At 41.3% G+C, this 21,522-nt stretch overlaps 1 long non-coding RNA gene across 4 annotated transcripts in view; it reads left to right on the top strand.

Annotated features, from left to right (window-relative positions):
• LOC131826845 (uncharacterized) overlaps nt 1–21,522 on the top strand; it is a 210,681-nt gene that overhangs the window by 114,746 nt on the left and 74,413 nt on the right. Inside the window, exon 4 of one of the 4 annotated variants that reach the window (XR_009351776.1) lies at nt 2,807–2,831. The exons of the other annotated variants lie outside the window; for them this stretch is intronic. This is a non-coding gene — a long non-coding RNA (uncharacterized LOC131826845). The remainder of the gene's footprint in view (nt 1–2,806; nt 2,832–21,522) is intronic. 4 annotated transcript variants of the gene reach the window in all.

The following is a 21,522-nucleotide window of genomic DNA, read 5'->3' as shown; positions in this document are numbered from 1 at the left end:
AGGTATAACTCTTCTATGCAGTGAGAAAAATCATGTTTACATTTGGATGATATTAGAAAAAAGACAATCAATAGACACATTGTTCCCCATCCACAATGGCTACATTATGATCCCTACAAAGGTCTACTCATGTCTGTGTCTTTGTATCCCAGTACCTAGCACAAAGTCTGGCTATAACATACCCTAAAATATTTATTGAATGTATGATAGAATACAGACACAGAGATTAAACCTAGGAGTTGGCAAGAATGCAACTAAACATATGTACTGTGTACTCTATTAATAACAATTACATAAACTCTAGCAGGACACGAGATACAGCTAAAGCAGTGAGAAAAATATCATCTTGTCAGTTTAACTTCTGCTTAGAAAGAGAAACCAGTGGTGCCTGGGTGGCTCAGTGGGTTAAAGCCTCTGCCTTCGGCTCAGGTCATGATCCTAGGGTCGTGGGATTGAGCCCCACATCGGGCTCTCTGCTCAGTGGGGAGCCTGTTTCCTCCTCTCTCTCTGCCTGCCTCTCTGCCTACTTGTGATCTTTGTCTGTCAAATAAATAAATAAATAAAATCTTAAAAAAAAAAAAAAAAAAAAAAGAAAGAAAGGAAAGAGAAACCAGAAACCTAAATTCTACTGCCTTGATTTACTTGTACAAAATAATTTCCTGGATGAAACAACTGGTTTCTATCCTTTCAACTCAGAATTTTTAACTCAGAGGTCCTCAATCATTCAAAATTTGGTTAAATACAAAATCAAACCTAATTCAGACCATTAATTACAGAGCTTCTAATGTTCTATTCAGCTCTGATAGCTCTATTCTCTTGAAAAAATCTGCAACAATAAAAGAGTTATTCCTGTTGGCTTGGAAATTTCAACTTCTTTGGGATTTTACCCAACTCTGCATTTATTAAACCATATTTTTCCACTTGCTAAGAATAAGGTGCATTGGAAAATTGCACAGGTTAGTTTGGACTACTCTGCATTTAGCGTCACCAAAAATAAGCCAGAGCTGTGAACCAAGAACAGTGGACAGATGTCATTTTGCCTGCCCAGTGTGTGTTTCTTCTTAGGGCACAGTACCCACATTTAGAGTGGGGATTTGACTTCCCCACACTGTCTTATCTTGCTAGAACTGTAAATCAAGACGTTTCCCACTCTGTGCAATCAGTGGTGACCCTCTGGGCTCCTTATCCATCTTACACTCTGTTCCCAGATGTCCAGGTGTCCATGGCTTCCAGTTTCCAGAGCTGTCCCTGGTTCTAATTAGCCCAAAGCTAAGTTCTGAAGTTTGCTTTCCACTCTGGGGACTGCCTGAGGGCCATTTTATACTTGTTTCATGGAGTGAGCTCCTTTTACAACCAGAGAATCTTAAGTAATACATTTAAGAAAACTTGCATTTAAGGGCAAATATTTTAATCTCAGAATCATCTTAATCATTGTGGAGTACCTATATCAATCCACTGCACAATAATGAATGATAGCAAGGATCCTATGTGACTGTGAGTGGATTGGGCAGCCCTTATGAGACTTGACTTTCTCATCTGTAAAACGATAATGATAAAGCAACTAGATATATTTTTTCTATAGCTCTTCTGTGAGGGCAAATTAAAAGAAAAAGGAAAGAAAGTGTTTTTTTAAATCACAAAGCACTCTATAAAGTAAGGCATTTATTTGCCTCATCTATTTATTTTTTTTAAACACACATTACCTACAAAGTAATATTTTTACCATGGGGGTAATTTTGGTTTTCATAGTGTATATTTGAAGGAAACAGTTCTTTTCTAAGGTGTGCAATCTATGTGGCGGAACATTGATAATATCCCAAGCAGGTACAATAGCTCCTTGCTTTATTTTGGTTTGCAATAACCTCCAGTATTCCTGTTACTTCATTTCAATAAGTCCACATAATAATATGTTGAAGACATATTTTAAGGGAGGTTATTGAGGAAGAATAAAATAGAATTGTATGGAAAAAAATGGAATTGTAACTGATAGTACTGATTAGCAATTCCAGTTGGCCTTTCACTTTCTCCTCCCCCACCCCTGCCCCTTCCTCCCCCTCCCCTGCCCCTTCCTCCCCCTCCCCTGCCCGTTCCTCCCCCTCCTCCTCCTCCTTCTTCTGTTATTCATCTTCTTTTTCTTTTTTTTTTAAGATTTATTTATTTATTTGAGAGAGAGCACAAGCAGCGGGGAAGGGAGAAGCAGAACTCCCCACTGAGTCGAGAGCCCAGTGTAAGACTTGATCCCAGGACCCTGGGATCATGACCTGAGTCGAAGGCAGATGCTTGACTGCCTGAGCCACCCAGGCGTCCCAAGGCCCTCCACTTCTCATGCTGTAAAGTAACAGCCATCCTCATTGTTTTCATTCTAGAGATGCAGGGATGGACGGGAAAACACATGTGATTATTAACCAGGGCACCTGAATCCCAGTCCAGGCATTACCTTTCATTATTTTTTTGTCTTTAGAAAACTGGTTTATCTTTCTACACTTTCCCTCATTTGCCAAATAAACCTAATTCAGCTTATGTTGCAAAAATCAAATGAGAATATTGAATTCTTTCTGAAGTGTTGAGCACTCTCAAACCATAGGGTAGCATTTATCCATCTGCAATTATTGCTTTCTTATGGTAAGGACTGCTGCTTGGATGACTCTCTGCCAATCTTTTCTCTGATGCCTCTTTTTCAGCCACCTTGGACTCCTCCTTATTTCTTGAATGCCCCAAACATGTTCCCACCCCAAGGTCTTGGTGCTTGCTAGCTCCTTTGCTGTCCTCCCAACCTTTGCCTGATTGGTTCTTTTCTTTCTTTTAGAGGACGATGGAATGCCAGCTTATTGGTAAGTTTTCCCAGACCACCCTCCCTAACCAGACCCCCTTTCCCATTGATCACCATGGACTTCTGTGCTCCAGACGGTGTAAACCCCATGAGAGAAGGGGCTCTGTCTTTAGGCAGATGTTATTTCTCTATAATGGAGGATGGGGACTGCCACAAAGGAGATAACTGATTTGCTAAATGAAAGAGTAAGGTACATAACTGTGTGCATGTCCTCCAACACTTGCTGAGTACCCCACGTTTGCTAGATTGTGTTGTCCTGTGAAATTTTTGCAGGTCATGTTCTATAACCCAAATTCTCAACCTCCAGGCTGCTCAGGCTGACCCCCATAATGTCTGAAGGACCAAAATATGTGTATTCTGTGATACTGTCTCAGGGATTTCAGTGTGCCACTGCGGTCAAGGCCCCCAAAACAGTCGTTTACCCACACTACCCTTGTGGTGGAGCTGTCAGTTGACAGTGGTCAGGCACAAAGGAAGGGAGCGTGGGGGTCATCAGCACAATACTAACAGTGTGTATTCGTCAGTGTTCTTCAGAGAAATAGAACCAACAGGATGTGTATATACATATACACACACATATCTATCAATCAATCAGTTGGTCAACTGATGGAGAGATAAAAAGAGATTCATCATAGGGAATTGATTCACATGATTATGGAGGCTGGTAAGTCCAAAATACGTAGACTAATGGCTGATGTCCCAATTCAAGTCCAAAGCCTGGAAGTTGCTGCAGAACCAGGAAGAGTCCCTATTCCAGACTGAAGACTGTCAGAAGGGAGGACTCCCTCTTACTTGGGGGAGGGTCACTTTTGTTCTCGATAGGCCTTCGCTGATTGAATGGTGCCCATCCACATGGGGGAAGGCAAGCTGCTTTACTCAGTCTACCAATTTAAATATTAATCTCATCCTAAAACACCCGCACAGACATACCCAGAATTATGTTTCAGCAAATATCTGGGCACCCTGTAAAGTTGATAAGTAAAAGTAACCAGCATAGGGGCGCCTGGGTGGCTCAGTGGGTTAAGACTCAGCCTTTGGCTCAGGTCATGATCTCAGGGTCCTGGGATGGAGCCCCACATCGGGCTCTCTGCTCAGCAGGGAGCCTGCTTCCCCCCCTCTCTCTGCCTGCCTCTCTGCCTATTTGTGATCTCTCTCTCTGTCAAATAAATAAAATATTTAAAAAAAAGTAACTAGTATATCATCACTCATAGGGTTGTTTTCATTCCATTTAATTCCATGAGTATGTTATTCATATTCAGACATAAACACAAAAGTTTCATTCACTATGACTGTCAACTTTTGGATCTCCTTTGTAATAACCCTACAGAGTCTCTTCTAAGCGTATTGATGATAAGTCTTTGGCTAAGCACAGCTTCCTCTCTGGATGTTTTTCCTCCACTGTAAATGTTCTATAAAACAAAAAAGGAAAAATAATTACTTAACTCCTGAGAATAATTTTAAAAAAATACAAAAAGTATCTTCAAATAAATAAAATCTTTAAAAATGGGGGGCACCTAGGTAGCTCAGTGGGTTAAGCCTCTGCCTTCAGCTCAGATCATGACCTCAGTGTCCTGGGATCAAGCCCTGCATGGAGCCCCGCATTGGGCTCTCTGCTCGGCAGGGAGTCTGCTTCCCCCTCTCTCTCTGTTTACTTGTGATCTCTCTCTCTGTCAAATAAATAAATAAAATCTTTTTTAAAAAAACTTCACATAAATCACGTTAAGTTCTAATATTTCCTTTTGAATTGAAGATAAGATTCGTAAATTCCTCTTTCCCTCCTGGAAATAAACGGAAAAGTTTGAAATGGAAGGACAAAACCTTTGCATGAAGGCAAGCTCACTGGAGATAGAGGTGCTGATGTGGAGAACAAAAGCAAGAGAACAAAAGCAAGAGGAAATGGACATAAAATTAAATTTCCTTACAATTTGCAGCCCATTGACAAAGAGTGAGACATTCCTCCAGGAACTGCAAACTATGTTAATGTTAATGCTTTGCTAGATTAAACAAAACCACCTTAGCTGGACAATAGCCAGGCCTCCAGGATCCTGTAAGTCTTCTTTCAAGTATGCAAATCCTTTTGGAAATGACTTTTATCTCTGCCCCTCCCAGCTTAAAAGTATATAATCAATTGCTCCTTGCAATCCCAGTGCAGCTCTTTTGCCCTTGGGTCCTGTCCCCATGCTATAATAAAAAGGAACTTTTTGCACCAAAGATGTCTCAAGAATTCTTTCTTGAACACTCGCTCACAGTCCAGGTCACATCAGGGGTCAAGGCAGCCCTTACCTTGTGAACTTTCACTATTGGGCTCTTTCACCACCAAAATGAAGGTTAAAAACGTAGACAGGCATAAACCCACAAACTCTAAGTGAATGCAGGATACTTTTAGTCTGTCCTTTGTGAGGAGGAGGAGTGAGGAGTGGCCATGGAGCCGATGGTGACTAAGGGAAGGTTGCAGAACAGATGCAGAACTGCAAGTGTCTGTGGAGGGATGGCTGGTGAAGCGGAGGCTGGTGCTGCCTGCAGTCTCAGGAAAGACCTCCGAACGAGAGCCAGCAGGTGTAGAGGAAGGCTGGGGCTGAGAACAGGAGGAGCATCTGGAACAGGAATAGGAGCAGGAGCCTAGATTCTCCCCCTCCTCTGCTCTGTTCTGATGTAGGAAAGGATGCTAGAGTTCGAAGCCCATGGCCAAGAAATAATAATAATTTTTTTTTAAGATTTTATTTATCTATTTTACACAGAGAGAGAGAACACAAAAGTGCACAAGCAGGGGAAGGGGCAGAGAGAGAGGCAGAAGCAGGTTACCTGCTGAGGAAAGAGCCCAAAGCAAGGTTCGGTCATGTGATCATGACCTAAGCAAAAGGCAGACATTTAGCCAACTGAGCCATCCAGGCACCTCAAAGAAAGAATTCTTGAGATGTCTTTGGTTCAAAAATGTGATTTTATTAAAGCATGGGACAGGACCCCTGGGCAGAAGGAGTTGCCCTGGGGTCATGAGGAGTGGCCCATTCTATACTTTCAAGTAGGGAGGGGGTGAGGGATAGCATAAGTCTCTAAAGAATTTGAGAAGCAAGGTTTCTAGGACCTTGAGGGGGCTAGCTGTTGTTGAGAAAAGGTCATTTATTACTGTCTAATAAAACCCTAGTCATGAGACCCTTCAGATGTGTATGGGTAGGACATATACTTGGGGGGAAGATGACCAACACAGATGTTAAGGGGGGTTAGAGATAAAGGAAGTTTCCAAAGGTATTTTTATATGTTGAAGTAGACTTACAGGATCCTGAATGGGGAGGCAGGGTTCAGGCTAGGATTGCCTTTTGCCGTTAGCAAAGTATTAACATCTAGGCAGTGGAGCGCTAGAGCAATGTTACTCTGCCCGTTTCAAGGACTTCCCAATGGACCGTAGGTAGTAAGGAAATTTAATAATTTTCTTCTGCCTTTGTTTCCCACATCATGTTCCGCAAGCATCCTTTCCCACAATGGCATTAGACGTTTATTTTCTGATGAGAATGAGTCACCTGGGCTCAAACTCACCAGGATCAGCACAGGGTGGTATGAGGAGGAATTAAAGAAGTCTGGGGAACGAACGGAGAGAGTCCACAGGTGCACGCAGAGACACTCATACTCAGCTCCCCATCGGCTCCCGGCATTCCCTTCCAGGTGGAGCTTTGCGGGACTCTTCTCTGGAGAAACAAATCAGCCTCAGGGAAATGCCTGAGATGAGGGACTTCAGAGCCGCCCCCCTCCCATATTGATTCATCCTCAGGGGAGCCCACTCCTTCCAAGCCCTGACCTGCAGCAAGAGCTTTTCAGTGTCTCATTCTTTAATATGAATTAAGAGCCAATACCAGCAACGAAGACATAAAGTTGATGAATTAAAAAAAGGAAAAAAAAAAAAAACAAAATGGGAAAAAAAAACAAAGGAACTCAGTGGGAAAATAATAATAAGGATATTAGAATAAAACAGTAAAGTTATACTTAATGCTCTCAGAGAAAGAAGACATGATGTTTTATTCACATAAAAATATTAGAAGGAAGAAAGAGGGAACAAGAAAGAACTCTGGATAAAACAATATGTGAGAACTCAAACGAAAAACTCAGTTGAAGATTCAGAAGATACGGTGGAGAAAGTCAACCAGAAGAAATGAAAATAAATGGTAAAACAGTGAAAACTGGGATAAGGAAAGATAAGAAAATAAGAAAAGTAGTCTGTGAGCTCCAGTGATTTTTAAAGAATTTCTTTAAAACAAAATCTTTCTCCAAAAGAGAGAAAAATCTTTTTTAAAAAGCAAGTTTTTCTTTTCTTTTCTTTTCTTTTTCTTTATTTTTTTCAAAACTGAAGAAAATTATTTTCGGGGTTAGTCTAGCCTCTCCTCCCAATAACCTAACTCCCGAAGAGAATGCACAGTAAAGGAAAGAATCTAAATGTACAGTGGAATTAAAATAAACGTTTAAAGCAAAGGTGAAAGGTGGGAATGCTCTGGTACTTCTGAAGATCACACTGGAATTGAGAAAGACAATGGAGACATACCTTTTAATTACAAAGGATAATAATTCTAACCCTTGACGGCACAGCAGACGAGCCCATAGGAGGGAGTTCTTGGAAAGCTTACCAGTCACACACTCCCAAAGAAAAGAGAAGTCTTCTCTCGATATGAAGGTATAAGTCAGAACAGAATACGATTCAGGTTCTGGAGAACAGGTGATGTGACACAGGGGAGAGGGCAATGAAAGTGACAGAAAGAGAGCTGAGCAGCAGAGCAGGGGGTCCAGTTCCTCTTGGAGACTAAGAACAGGGCCCTCCCTGGGAACAAGAAAGCTAACTGATAAACTACCAGATGTGCTGGACTACATGGAAAATCATGTTCAAAATGTTTAAATGATACTGTTGGGAAGCTTAAGAATTAATAATTAATAACAGGGATCTAGAAAAATTGAGCTGCTGGAAAAAATCAGTCAATTAATAAAAATGTACAGAAAAGAAAATGTATTTATAATATGCTGATTGGCTCAGCAGAGAAACAACAGTCACAGAAGGTCAATAAAAGTATTTACACACAATGTTGATGATGAAACATTGCAATGTGTTTATATTGGGATGAAAGCAGGAGAAGAATAGGGGTAGCCAGATAGAGACAAAGCCTCCATGCTTCACAGTCTGATATCAGCAGACATAGCAAACCTAATAAAAAAGGAGCTTTAGATAATCTCTAAAACTGGAAATATAGGGGTAAGTGTTGAGGAAATAGTTAAATGAATTGAATGTGGGAGGCTCTGAGAAAGATACCAGGGGTGAGGACAGGAGGGGTCAAAGACTGGATATTTTAATTTGTAAATGCCTCACTTCAGTGGTTCAAAAATCCATTTTAAATAGATATGTTTCAGTAAAGGTATAACTTCTCATATTTTTTAAAATATTTTTTTCCGTATCTCCTATGTTTTATATAATTTCTTAAATTAGGAATCTGTGATAAAAATATTCTTCAAACTGGTTCTGTAGTCATATGTGTGTATCAGTCCTAGAACCTGCAGCGGTCAGTGACATGTTCCAGTGAAGACCATTTTAGGAACATTTAATAGAGGGCTACTTCCTACGGAATGGGCTGGGTGTAAGCAACCAGCAGGGCTGTTCCCAGACTGGAGGGAACGTTGTGCACAGCCAGTAGTGTTACGGAGACCTGGGATCTAAGGGAAGATCCCACTCTCAGGCTGGGGAAGATCCAGTAATAAAAATTCTGCTGGTTTTCCCTTCCTCTGATCTCCGGCTAGGACTCAGGAGCTCTGAGATGAAGGGCAGGGCTGGGGGAAGGGCGGAGAAGAAGCACTGGACGGAGCACAGGGAAGTTATCTGCAAGACAGTGTGGAAAACGATGGACTGCTACCAACCCCAACCCTTGACCTGAGGCTTGCCTCTCAGGTGCAAGGTCCCCAGCTTAGGAATCAGGACAGTGACACCTGTGACACCTGCAACATCTGTTTTCTTCCTGGATCTTACCTCTTTCTGCTCAGTCCAGCCCTCCAGACTTTGATCCCTGGGCAACTGGCTTCAATTTCTCAATTTATGAGGGCTGTTGTCCTTCTTCTCTGCCAGGCTTTCATTGTGGGCTGCATCAGCCACAACGTGGGTTTGATCCTCACTATGAGTGCCAGCTCCCTGACCTACAGAAACTGTTAATGTTTAAGTATCATTGTCTTCTATGAACTGGGGAAAATGCTTCCTACAATTTCTATGAGGGTGCAATAAAGAAATGTATATAAAGCAACTAGCACAATGGTCAATAGTAAGGGCCATTTCCTATTTCACACAATGAAGTTATAACTCATTAAGAGAATGTTTCATGGGGTTGGTGAGGGTAGATATGATGAACTCCAGGAATCAAGGGAGAAAAGTTTTATGGCAGAGAAACTTCCAGAATTTTTAGAAAGGAGTCAAAGAAAAGACAGTGAGAAATAAGGCCCAGATTATTTTACATTACAACACAGGTAATGGAATAACTACTGTGCAAATTTTGGTTTCCTCATTGTAAGAATAGGACTAATCATGATAGCACCTATCTATTTGGGTTGCCATGACAACGAATGTGCTAGTACATGTAAAGTGCTTAGAGCAAGGCTGGGCTCTAAACTCATGCCAGTTATTTTCAGGGGGTTTCCTGAGCCTTTGAAACTTCCCCCATGCTTGCTACTTTCCAAGTCTCTTGTCTTTCGGTAAAAGAGTAGTAAAAGCCCAAATAACACAGTGTGTTTTTCTTTCCCAAGAAAGCAAGGAAAATGGGAACTGGAAACATAAGAACAGTCCCTAAGCCAATTTTTAGAAAAGAGAGAAAGAATGCTTCTTGAGAAAAGCAATAGGCAGAAAGGAAGGAAAGAAAGCTCAGTTTTTTGGGACCCAGAAAAAACTTGATCTAGGTGGCCTACCTGACAGGAGGTCCAGGTATAGTTTTCTGACTTGAGAAAATGAACTACCCATCTGCAAGCTCCCATTGGCATCCAATTGTCTTCTGCATTTCCAGAGTTCTTCTACATCTAGTTCTATGCCATATGCTTTAATGCAGTGGGCTAGCTCAGTAATATGTCTTCAGCCAAACAAGGAGGGAATTTCATCCATTAGGCTCACCGTTTGGACAATTACCTCTGCCATTCTCAGACTTCTTTAATGATGTGTTTCCATCTGTCCATTGTCCATTATCTCTCTATTTCTTTTGAGCAATGTGTACTTCTGGCAGGGGTGATGCATAGTCCATCATCATGTTGGTGAATATATACTTAGCCTTACCTATAATTATCAAGTAGAATTTAATGTTAAGAGAAGGTAAGGTGCATGCAAAATGTTCATGGCATTTTCTAACTGCCTGGAGTCAGTCTTAACTTTCAGCTCCCCCACTTTATTAGTGTAGAAACTTTTATTCAACAAATATTTATTGAGCATCTACTATACACCAGCTACTGTAAGTCTGGGAAGAGAGGCTTTAAAGAGAGAGATGCCATATTTGTAAAAATAGCTGCAAGTGTATATAGAGCAGGACAGTCTTTCAACTACCAAGATACTAATAAATTATTTGAAGAGTCTTCATCAATCAGACCAGGCAGTGGACTGTGTTGTTTTCAACCTGTTTATTTGGCTCCCCTAGAGATCCACTGGGATTGTGACACAGCAGTCTATATTAAATTTGTGAGGAATAGCCAAGAAAATTTTTCCTTAAAAGCATTTATGTTTATCACAGTGGTGATAAGAAGATGGACACAAAAATATCACATTGGGACGGTGATCAATTATGATTTCCTAGGTTTTTCAGAATAAGCTCCAGAATCTCTTAAAACCAAATTGTTGTTTTTCATTAGATAGTCTTTTTACATTATTTATGTATTAAAATGCATTATTATGAATTATCTCAAATAATAAAATAAATATATCCACAGTCTTTGTGAAATACATAGTCAGGGCCTGGAATCACTGTAGTCTTCAAGTTGAAGCTGCTGTGAATGATGAAAGTACTTGCTTCTGGGGTGAGCAAACAGTATTCAGCTACTTAATCCTATTATCAAAGTGAGTTAACAAAATGCAATTTAAATAGTACCAGTTCAGAGCTGCCAGAGGAGATCTGAATAATGAATGTGTGGTATAGATCTTCTGGCATTTCTGGCTCTAAGCAAATACCCATTGGTTTCAGACTTTCTCATGTACATATGCTTCTGTTGGCATGTGTGTGTGTGTGCACGCGTGTGTGTGTTCATTCAACATTCAATGCATCCCTGACATTTGACTGGTTTTTCCTTTTGTATCTCTATTAAAAGAATGCAAATCCTATTCCAGTAACAAACCCCTTTTAGTAAACTAGTACTTAAATTTGTCATGATTTTCAGGAAGAAAATTGAAACAATGTGCATAGATTTGGGTATTGGTTCTACACCAACATCTTTGTTCAGCAAAAATAGTAAAAATTTACTATTATTGACTCATAGCATAATATTTAAAGATGTGTCAGCCATGCAGTTTTTGATTCTTAAGAAAAAAAATGGGAATGAAAATTAATAAGTCAAAATGAAAAGGAATAATAATAATTAGAATATCAAAAAGAGATGAACAAATTTTATAGGAGCTCAGAAATCACAATCAGAAATGCAACTTATGGAGAAACAAAAGATTTGATCTAGGAAAAAAAAAGTCCAAACAATAAAACTTACTTTCCACAATATCCTGATATAGTCATAATTAACCTTGTTTCAAAATTAAAAATGAGTCAATACTATTAAAGGGTGTTTTGACAAAGAGTTCTTTTCTAGAGGAAATAAATATGCCTAATTTTCAACACACTTAAAATAGAATTAAATTTCCAATGAACTTACTGTGTAACTTAGCACCAATTTATAGAAAAGTTTAATGACATTAACTGGTAGCCTCGGGTCAAATATTTTTTATTTTTTAAAAATATTTTATTTATTTATTTGACGGAGAGTGATGACAAAGAGAACACAAGCGGGGGCGGGGGGTAGATAGTAGAGGGAGAAGCAGGCTCCCCACTGAGTAGGGAGCCCGAAGCAGGGCTCAATCTCAGGACCCTGGGATCATGACCTGAGCTGAAGGCAGACACTTAACGGACTGAGCCACCCAGGTGCCCCTATTTTAAATTTTTTAATTGAAAATTAGGTAGTATACAGGAATAAAGTAAAAATCAGATAGCAACTCATTCAGATGGATTTTTGCCATTATCACTAACATTTAATATATGAAAATGACCAAAGATATTTTACAAAGTATAGGATAAAAAGGTTTTAAATTGCTATGTGGTGCGGGAGTTAGTACTGAAATCATTCGTATGAAAAAGTGGTCTCAAATCATGTAAATAATGCATGGGTTATCTTTCCAATAGATGTTATATTTTCTGATTACAAATAGCAATTTGTAAATGTAATTCCTCTGTTTTCTATAACACTTTTGATTTCTAATAGTATTCTTGTCTACTTAAGCTATATTTGCAAGGTTGGGATTATTTCCATAATGTCACAGTGTAGGAGCTTCGGGTTTCTTTGACATTAACCTTGGGAAGGATTCTCTTTAACTCTGCTATGGTGAAGCCATAATTGAATTTTTTTTTTCTTTAAGATTTTATTTATTTATTTGACAGAGAGAGATCACAAGTAGGCAGAGAGGCAGGCAGAAAGAGAGAGAGGAGGAAGCAGGCTCCCTGCTGAGCAGAGAGCCCCATGCAGGACTCGATCCCAGGACCCTGAGATCATGACCTGAGCCGAAGGCAGCGGCTTAACCCACTGAGCCACCCAGGCGCCCCCATAATTGAATTTTTAAAATTTCTTCTGGAAATGAATTGCTCAAGCTGAGTCTATGCAGTATTAAGTGAAAGGACTATCTGGAAATTATCCAATTTGGAGTGAACAAAGATAGGAGGTTTAGATAATGTAAGTCTCAAGGCAAATATTTGCAGTATGACTTAGTTTCCACAGTTTAGATTAACCTGACAAATTTCATGTCGACCCAGAAACCTCAACCCTTGGAACTTGACTTGGGTTTCTTTTGTTGCTTAAATGTTTTCTATGTCTCCTAAGCTGCCTCTATACTCCACCAGTGTTTCAGGATCTTGTAGAGAAGATTCCCTGAGTAGCAAATCTTTTAAGGAGACAAGATCCCAGCTGGGACAGGGGCTGACACTGCACTAGGCAAGCTCGGGAAAGGTGACCTGGAGCTCAGGAGAGGCCAGTGCACTCTGTGGCTTGGGCCATCTCCCTCCTTTGAGACTGGCAGTTTCTTTCTGGGTGTGGAGGGAGTTGGAAGTGGGGGCCTTACACTTGGGTGTGTACTCCTCATCTCCGTTCCCTTGTCACCATCTTCTCTTCCTGACTCCCGCATTCCTCCTCCTCCCACTGCCACCAACAGGAGACATATTTAGCATGTTTCAATGTTTTGTGTCTTTTCACTATTTTCTTTTTAAAGATTTTATTTATTTATGAGAAAGGGAAGGAGGGAGAGAGACCGAGTAGGGAGAGGGGCAGAGGGAGAGGGAAAAGCAGATTCCCCACTGAGCAGGGAGCCCAACACAGTGCTGGATCCCAGAACCCTGGGATCATGACCTGAGCCGAAGGCAGACGGTTAACCAACTGAGCCACCAGGGGCCCCTTTTCACCACTTTCTAACCCAAATTTTAAAATTAAAACTTGAACCCACTAGCCCCGTTTCCTTTCTTGTTTTACTTTCCCTAAATGCCTCTCTGGATGGTTGAGCAGTAATCTTTGCGGACTTGATTTCTGTCCTTTTACTTCTGCTTCATCTTCGTTCCATTTGAACAGCAAAATCTCCTTCCCCTTCACAAAGTTAACTCGTCCATCTAGCAGGTCAATTGCGTCATCAGTTTCTCTCATTGCTTTTCATTCTTACCACTTTTATTGGATGTGGAAATTCATCCCACGCGGTTGTGGGGAGTTGTCATTGACAAGCATCTGGGAATCATAGTTGACATCTGCCTTCCTTACTGTTTGTGTTGTCACCGATGGCTAGCCATGATCGCTTCTCATCATCTGAACCCACCCTTCTGTGCGTCCCTGCTGTTGCTGTGTGACTCTGACCCATAATATGCTCCTGGATTGACCCACAGCAGCCTCCTCTGGTGTCCACACTGCAAATTGCACCCTGGTCCCAACATATTTGCTGGGATGCTGGTGAAATACGTGAGCTTTCTAAAACTCATACCTCATGCTATTCTTCTGTCTGAAATTCTTCAATGGTTCCCAACTGGACAAATTCTAAAATCCTTGCAGTGAGAACTGAATTCCTGCCTGTATCTGACAGTTGCCAGTCATGTTCCACCCTAGATCCTGCTGCTTCCCGGGACCTCACTGCAGTATGTCGTCTCCTACTAATGTGTACCCTCCTGCTTGGGGAGCCCTGGCCCTGTCACTGGGAGGCCTTCCATGATACCCTTACTCTGTCTCTCTATTGTACCTAAGATAACATTTTCTGGTATCACATACTAGAGTAGATCATTTTTTATTTGTCTGATTTTCCTGCTAGAGTCTAGACAAGGAGCCTTATGGGCACAGACCATCATTTTTTATATTGTATTTTTTTTTTGCACATTGAATGCAAAACAATTTTTGGTGGATTAATGATATATTTGTGCAAATACGAGGTCAAAATATCCTCCCCACTATTCTTTCCTCAAGTTATATAATTATCAGCCATTTTTTGAATAACTGCAATGATCTACATATCACATATTTCAAAAAAATTTTGAGTTATTCTAACAAGAGATCCACAGTGTATCATCAAAGCTTAAACAGTAGGAGTTATAGAGCACTTAATGGCTTGGTATAGATAATGGTATCTTGAGTGCTAGAGGAGACAAATGAAAAAGCAAAAAATAAAAACACAGAAACATTACCTATCACTGGGTGTTATAGCTTAGCTATTAAAAAAAAGGGGGGGGGGCTGTGAGGGCCTATTTAGCCAGAGCGGCCCCATCTCGGTTGAACAGCCATTTTGTTGTTTATGCAGTAAAACTTAAATTAACTCCAGTCCCAGGTAACAAAGCCCAAATAAAAGGGTGGGTCAGGTCAGGAAGAGATAACAGCCCGAATGCGGGGATGAGTCGCGTCAGATGGAGACATCCAATCAGTAAAGCACGCATACTGTCTCCCTAGCTACCAAGGAGTGTGGGCCTCGCCTTTTGGGCACCAGTTCTCACCAAGGCGATACGCTAGTCCAAATGTCTACTATAAGGTAAATTGTAATTCAATTGGCCACCCATGTGTGACCTAGCATGACTGTGCAGCCATCTCTGTGTATTGCAATCTCATTGGCCACCTGTGTGTGGCCAGGTTCAACCACATGGCCTTTGCTCTATAAAAGTTACTCTGTGAGGCAGGGAGGGGTCTCGCTTTCTGTAAGAGGCATGGCCCCAGCCCGTCGGTTTGATTCTCGATGCTTGGCGTGAAATAAAGCTTTGCTTGACCTTCACTTTGTATCAGTCTCGCTCCTTTAATCACAGACCCATAATTGGGGGACCCAACATTGGGGACCCAACATTGGGGACCCATTCCTATTGACTCTGGATTCTGTTTCTAACTTTTAAAAACTCTTAAATATTAAACAGTTCTTTTATACCTACCACGTTTTTTTCTACTGAGCATATTTCCCCTTTTCCCAGCAAATAAAGACTGTATGAAGATCCCGGTCAGGATTATCTTGGCCTTTGGATTCCATGAGGGTCATATTTAGAACTTGGCTAGAGCAAAAATCTGGCTTCCGCACACCCCTCCCTGACCAGCATTCTGTTTGGCAAAGCCTGCCAGGTGCCTGATTGCGCAGAGAAATGGGATGCGATCATTCAGTGTGACAGTCAGGAGAGATTTCACAGATCACAAGTGTTCAGAGAGACAAGTCAAAATCCAGCCATGGAAACGTGGCCTGCCATCTTCCCACTACATGGGGGTGGCTTGCCAAGCAGGAGTCCAAGGTCACATGGCGGCACTGCTCTTTGGGACAATAGCCCAATAAAAAGAAATGCCTCGAGGTATACCACTGGTGTATATAATTTTTTGGGGAAAAAAAAAAATCCAAACTCCATTCTTTACCTAGTTAGCTAGCAAGCACAGGGAAATTGGAGTTTAACATGACTCGGTGGATAATAAGCCTTTAAGTAATGACATTTTTACAGTCCGTCCTCAAAGGAGTACAATGCCAACTTTGTTGTGAGGCAGATGGTGGGGAAAAAGGTGGATGTGAATCTGATCATTTAGCAGGCAAATTAATTTATGTGACAATAACCAGCCTCCAAATTGGGTTTATTGACTCATTACATTTTCTCCCTATGAAATTTAGTAAAATGCCAAACTCTACATTTTAAAGGAGCTGAAGGTTATTTTCTCATTTTAAAAGGGGGCACATTCAGTATTAGTTAGGATCTATATTGACAGTATTTCTACAGTTGCAAGTTAGTTGGTGGTTTTTCTATAGTTTATGGATGATGTGTTTGCAATAAAATACTATCCCCAGGCAATCCTTAACTAATCTTAAAAATAATTAATTACTAAATTGATGGATCACCTTTTTTTTTTAAAGAAGCTTAAGTAATTTTTAAAACAAAAATAAAACAGAGCAGTAAAACCTCAAATCATTTTGACAAGTGAAAGAAAAGAAGGGTTTAATGGGGAATGTGGTGAAAATTTTAATGTCATTTTTAGCTACTCTGAGTTAGAAGAGTCTGCTTACTACGGACAGTTTGTCTCATTTGATCTGCTAAGGCTAACTTAATAAAGAGAAAGGACTTTTATTACAAAAAAATTGAGAAAAAAGGGTGCCTGGGTGGCTCAGTCAATTCAGCATCTGCCTCAGGCTCAGGTCAGGATCTCGGGTTCCTAGGATCAAGCCCTGCATCTAGCTCCCTGCTGAACAGTGAGTCAGTTTCTCCCTGTCTCTTTGTCCCACCTCCTCCCTTGTTCCCTCCCTCTCTCAAATAAATAAATAAAATCTTTAAAAAAAAAATCAAGAAAAGAAACAGAAACACAGACATTGTTGATGAAACCATACAGTAGAGTGTGCAATAAATTCTTATAACCCATATATTAGAATTGCTGGCTGAGTCCTTGCAGGACAATATCAGGTATGTGTGGCTTTCCAAGGCCAGTCAGCTTAGCATGCTGCCTTGTTGGACTGACAACAGCTGAGGCCTCTTTGGACAGGTGTGTGCTTTGCCACACCAGGGTTCACACAGTCCTGGGCTCCTGCACCTGTTCCTCTTGACCCTTTCAAAGAAACATCTTCTCAAAACTTTTTCACCGTAGCTTTTGCTTATCTCTACATGCCAAGAAAATTGGGTAAAAATTTCTTTTCTGTCTGCAATATACAAAAATAATTGGCATAGTAAACACACTTTACCTTTGTTTTTTTAACAAAAATATCACAAAAATACATTCTTGTTGTTGAACATTTGAATGGCATAGATGGGTATAGGCTGACAGGGCATGTTCCTTTTTCCTGTGAAAATGATTTGGGAGAGATGCCTTTATGTTTATGAGCAAGGGGGTGCGCGTGCACACGCCGATTATTGCCCTATTTGTTTTTTAAATAGTAGGCTGGTATTACAGTGTTGTTCTCTGACTGGTATTATGCACAGAGCTACATGGGGTTCTTGAAATGTTGGCACATCACTGCAGAACACCATAGTCTTTTCATAGTTGCCTAATACTCCCAAGTGTGAATGTATTCTATTTTGTGCAGTTGGGTCTTTTTGTGTCCTCCTCTGAGATGGATAAAGGAAGACACATATTCTTTGCTGTGGACAAAAACTCTAACTTCATCACTTTCTTATGTCTTGCCCAGAGGAACAATCTGGCAGGAAACACTGGAAAATAAGTACAAAAAAGCATAACAAAGACAAACATTCTTTAATTTACTCAGAAAGCAGTTTATCAAACAAATTATTTCTATAAAACGTTCTCTCCCCAATATGTCCCCTAAAACACTCATGCCATTGTTACCTCCTCCTGGCCCAGGGTCTCCCCGGTAGCCTGTCTGGCCCTTCTTTTCTGCCTCTGTCTAGCCTTGAGCATGACTTCCATACTGTTCCTCCTACAACTTGGATCATGACATCTTGTGCTCAAAGATCACTGGTGGCTCTCTCCTTGGCCAGGTTCGGACTAACTCTGAGTCTCTGTGGGGATATCTGTGTCCCTTCAGTGGCTGATCTCAGTGGGACTCAGGAGGCATGTCTGCTCCGACACAGCTCTCACTGCCTGTGATGTCACAGGACACCTCGCCAGCCCTGTCTGAGCCTCAGTTTCCTCATCCATGGAAGGAGGGATCTGACTGCAAAACCTACGTGTTTATTTTCCATTTGTAAGACTCTAAGCATTTCAGCATTGATCAAAGAGCTGAGAAATCCGTCTGCCATGCCAACACTCAGATCAGCAGTCTATTTCATCCTCACTCCAGCACAGTTTAAGATCTTTTGAAGGATTTTGCTTCCGTTTTAAACATATGAGTATTGATGTTTATTGAAATCCGAAAGCCGGATGGGACCCGGCTCATTTTCGCATTCTGGCACCACTTGCAGCTAGTGACATGAGGTGCTTTTGCCAGCAAGGCCTGTTTTAATCAAAAGCTTTCATCTGAAATGCAATTCACAATTTCTGGGTGGTAAAGAACAATCCCCCATGGGATGAATGTACAAAGCTGTAATGCTGAGCGCTTTAAATACTTGCGATAGGAGGTAAAACTGATTTCATTCAGCAAACTTGTATCAACCGCTCTTTGCAAGTCACTCTCCTAAGGACATGGGATGAACAGGATGAAGGTCCTGCCCTTGAATAACTTAGAGTCAGGTAGCAGATAAGCCATGAATATATTAGATGTTCTAATATGTTAGAGTATAGTGAATGCACTACAGGAGGCTAAGAAACTCTAGGAGTTCACAGAAGGCAGAAGATCACTCTTGACTGCCATGCAGAGAGAAACATTCACGAAGAAAATGAAATTTATTTTGCATAGTTGTTTTGCTTTTGTTTTGGTTAATAGCGATTAAGGAGTTTTATGGAGGAGTGAGTTCGAACTAGGTTTAGAGTTATTGGTGGTGACTTCAGTTTTCCTCCTCCTCCCCCACTCCAGGCATCAAGGTTAGCCGAGTTTCAGCGATAAACCTGGTGAAAAAGAGGCATCAAGACTCCCTGGGGCATATGTTCCTGGGAATCTTAGCTGTGGGAAAGTCAGGGGTGGCAGAGTCTCAAATAGAAATGAGAGAGCTGTGGGTTGCCTGGGTGGCTCAGTGGGTTAAGCCTCTGCCAGGTTCTGGGATCAAGCCCCACATCAGGCTTTCTGCTCAGCAGGAAGCCTGCTTCCCTTCCTCTCTCTCTGACTACCTATGATCTCTGTCTGTCAAATAAATAAATAAAATCTTAAAAACAAGATTTTAGAAATGAGAGAGCTGTGACACCATTCTTCGAAATTCACAACCCATCTAGCCATAGCCAGTAGTTTTTGCTACCAGAGTTGAGGTTTGAGCAGTGATAATCATGTACTCTTCAGACCCTTCTCCAAGTTTGGAACTGATGGAGAAGTAGATGCGGAAATCAGAAAGGTGGTCAAAATGACATTTTCCATCCTATTGATGCACCTAACGGGGAGCATGCAGATGACATCTGGTCAGTATGCCCCCTCCCTCTCCCCCTCTCCCTACCTGCCTGAATGGACTCCACCTTCGGAGCTGGAGGCCCTCTCTGGCAGACTGGAGGGTTGATCAAATGATGGAGTACAGGCTGCATGCCTGGAGGTAGGGCAGCTATGTGCAGGGGAAGAGACACGTGAACAATTCAGACAAGCTCAATCCCCTCTCAGAATTCTTTTTTTTTTTTTTTTGGATTTTTTTTCAATTTATTTATTTTCAGAAAAACAATATCATAATTTTTTCACCACACCCAGTGCTCTATGCAATCCGTGCCCTCTCTAATACCCACCACCTGGTACCCTAACCTCCCAACCCCCTGCCACTTCAAACCCCTCAGATTGTTTTTCAGAGTCCATAGTCTCTCATGATTCAACTCCCCTTCCAATTTCCCCCAACTCCCTTCTCCTCTCTAACACCCCATGTCCTCCATGCTATTTGTTATGCTCCACAAATAAGTGAAACCATATGATAATTGACTCTCTCTGCTTGACTTATTTCACTCAGCATAATCTCCTCCAGTCCCGTCCATGTTGCTACAAAAGTTGGGTATTCATCCTTTCTGATGGAGGCATAATACTCCATAGTGTATATGGACCACATCTTCCTTATCCATTCGTTCATTGAAGGGGCATCTTGGTTTTTTCCATAGTTTGGCAACACAGCACAGCAAAGGAAACAGTCAAAAAAACAAAGAGTCAGCCCTCTTAGAATTCTTCAGTTGGGGAAGCCATGCCTCCCTCTGAGATGGTGAGTGATCGAGGCACAGGCCAAAGGCCAAGGTGTTCTGATTAAAGAACTTGGCAAGTTCTTCTAAAAGAATCTTGGCAAGGCCCAGGCTCTAATAAAAGAGCTCAGCGGACAACTCCAAGGCATGAAGAACATTCCCTGGGGTTTCATTTTCTACAGCAGGCTGTGGTTTGATTTCTGGATGGAGAAGGCCATCGGTTTAATGTTTCATCACCATCCTGGCTCTAGCTTTTATGAGATGGGCGCTCTGACACCCAGGCTTGCCTGCTTCACTCCAGATTACCTCAGTGTCCCAACACAGTTCCTCACTGCACCGTTTTGGGCTCCAGGACACTGTTGTTTTGAGACTGACACCTCCCTGTTGTGTTCTCCAGCCCTGGTCCTGCCCGGCTGAGCACGTCTACAGATCTCCAGACATTATACCATATAACTAAAAGACCAACTAAAAATGCATCCTTCTATGACACCAGCAAATAGAAATGTTCCAAATTCGACTATGGTGAATTCCTGCACATTAATAGATTTCCAGGGAGAAAGTAGAAACCCAAAATGATCCTCCCTGGTTTTTAAACCTCTCAGCCTCAGCCAAAAAGTCTTTACTGTGATTCCTGGTGACAGCTGTAGCTCAGGCTGTCTCTGCCAACCACACTTCCTTTAGACTTCAGAAGTCCAACCAAGGTAATGCAAGCTTCTAATTGTTTCATTTTCTAGAGAATCCAGAGGGCTAATAGGACATGAACCACACTACCAGCTCCACTTCCATCAAATGAGTATATATGCCTATGCATGCATACATGTGCACATATGCACACAGAGACACAAACATGTGTACACATACATACATGCACCCAAGGCACATACACATATGTATACATATACACAAATGTATACACAAATATATGTACACACTTGTGTGTAGATACATAATAGATACATACATAAGCAAATCACTGTTGGTGTCACGGTTAATGAGGCAATGTTCACAGAACCCAGCATTTAATGCCGTGTGCAATCACACTGTTGGCACCCAGGGCGAAGGTGAGGTGCTGACTGATGGAAGAAGGGAAATCAAGACAACTTTGTTTTAATCTCGCTGCAGTGTCAGCTAGTCTCCGTCACTATGTCAGTTAGTGTTCCACCCCTGTATGGACTTAGGTTTAATTGGAAGAACTCACTCATCAAGATGGGGAAAAGTTCATCTATGTATAATGTCCTCTCTGTATTTTGCAAATTTTGTTTATCAAAAATTGTTTGTTAAAAAATTAGAAATTTAGACAA

This window comes from Mustela lutreola, chromosome 3 (assembly GCF_030435805.1).
Source record: "Mustela lutreola isolate mMusLut2 chromosome 3, mMusLut2.pri, whole genome shotgun sequence".
NCBI lineage: Eukaryota > Metazoa > Chordata > Mammalia > Carnivora > Mustelidae > Mustela > Mustela lutreola.
This window is presented reverse-complemented; position numbering and strand designations above follow the sequence as displayed.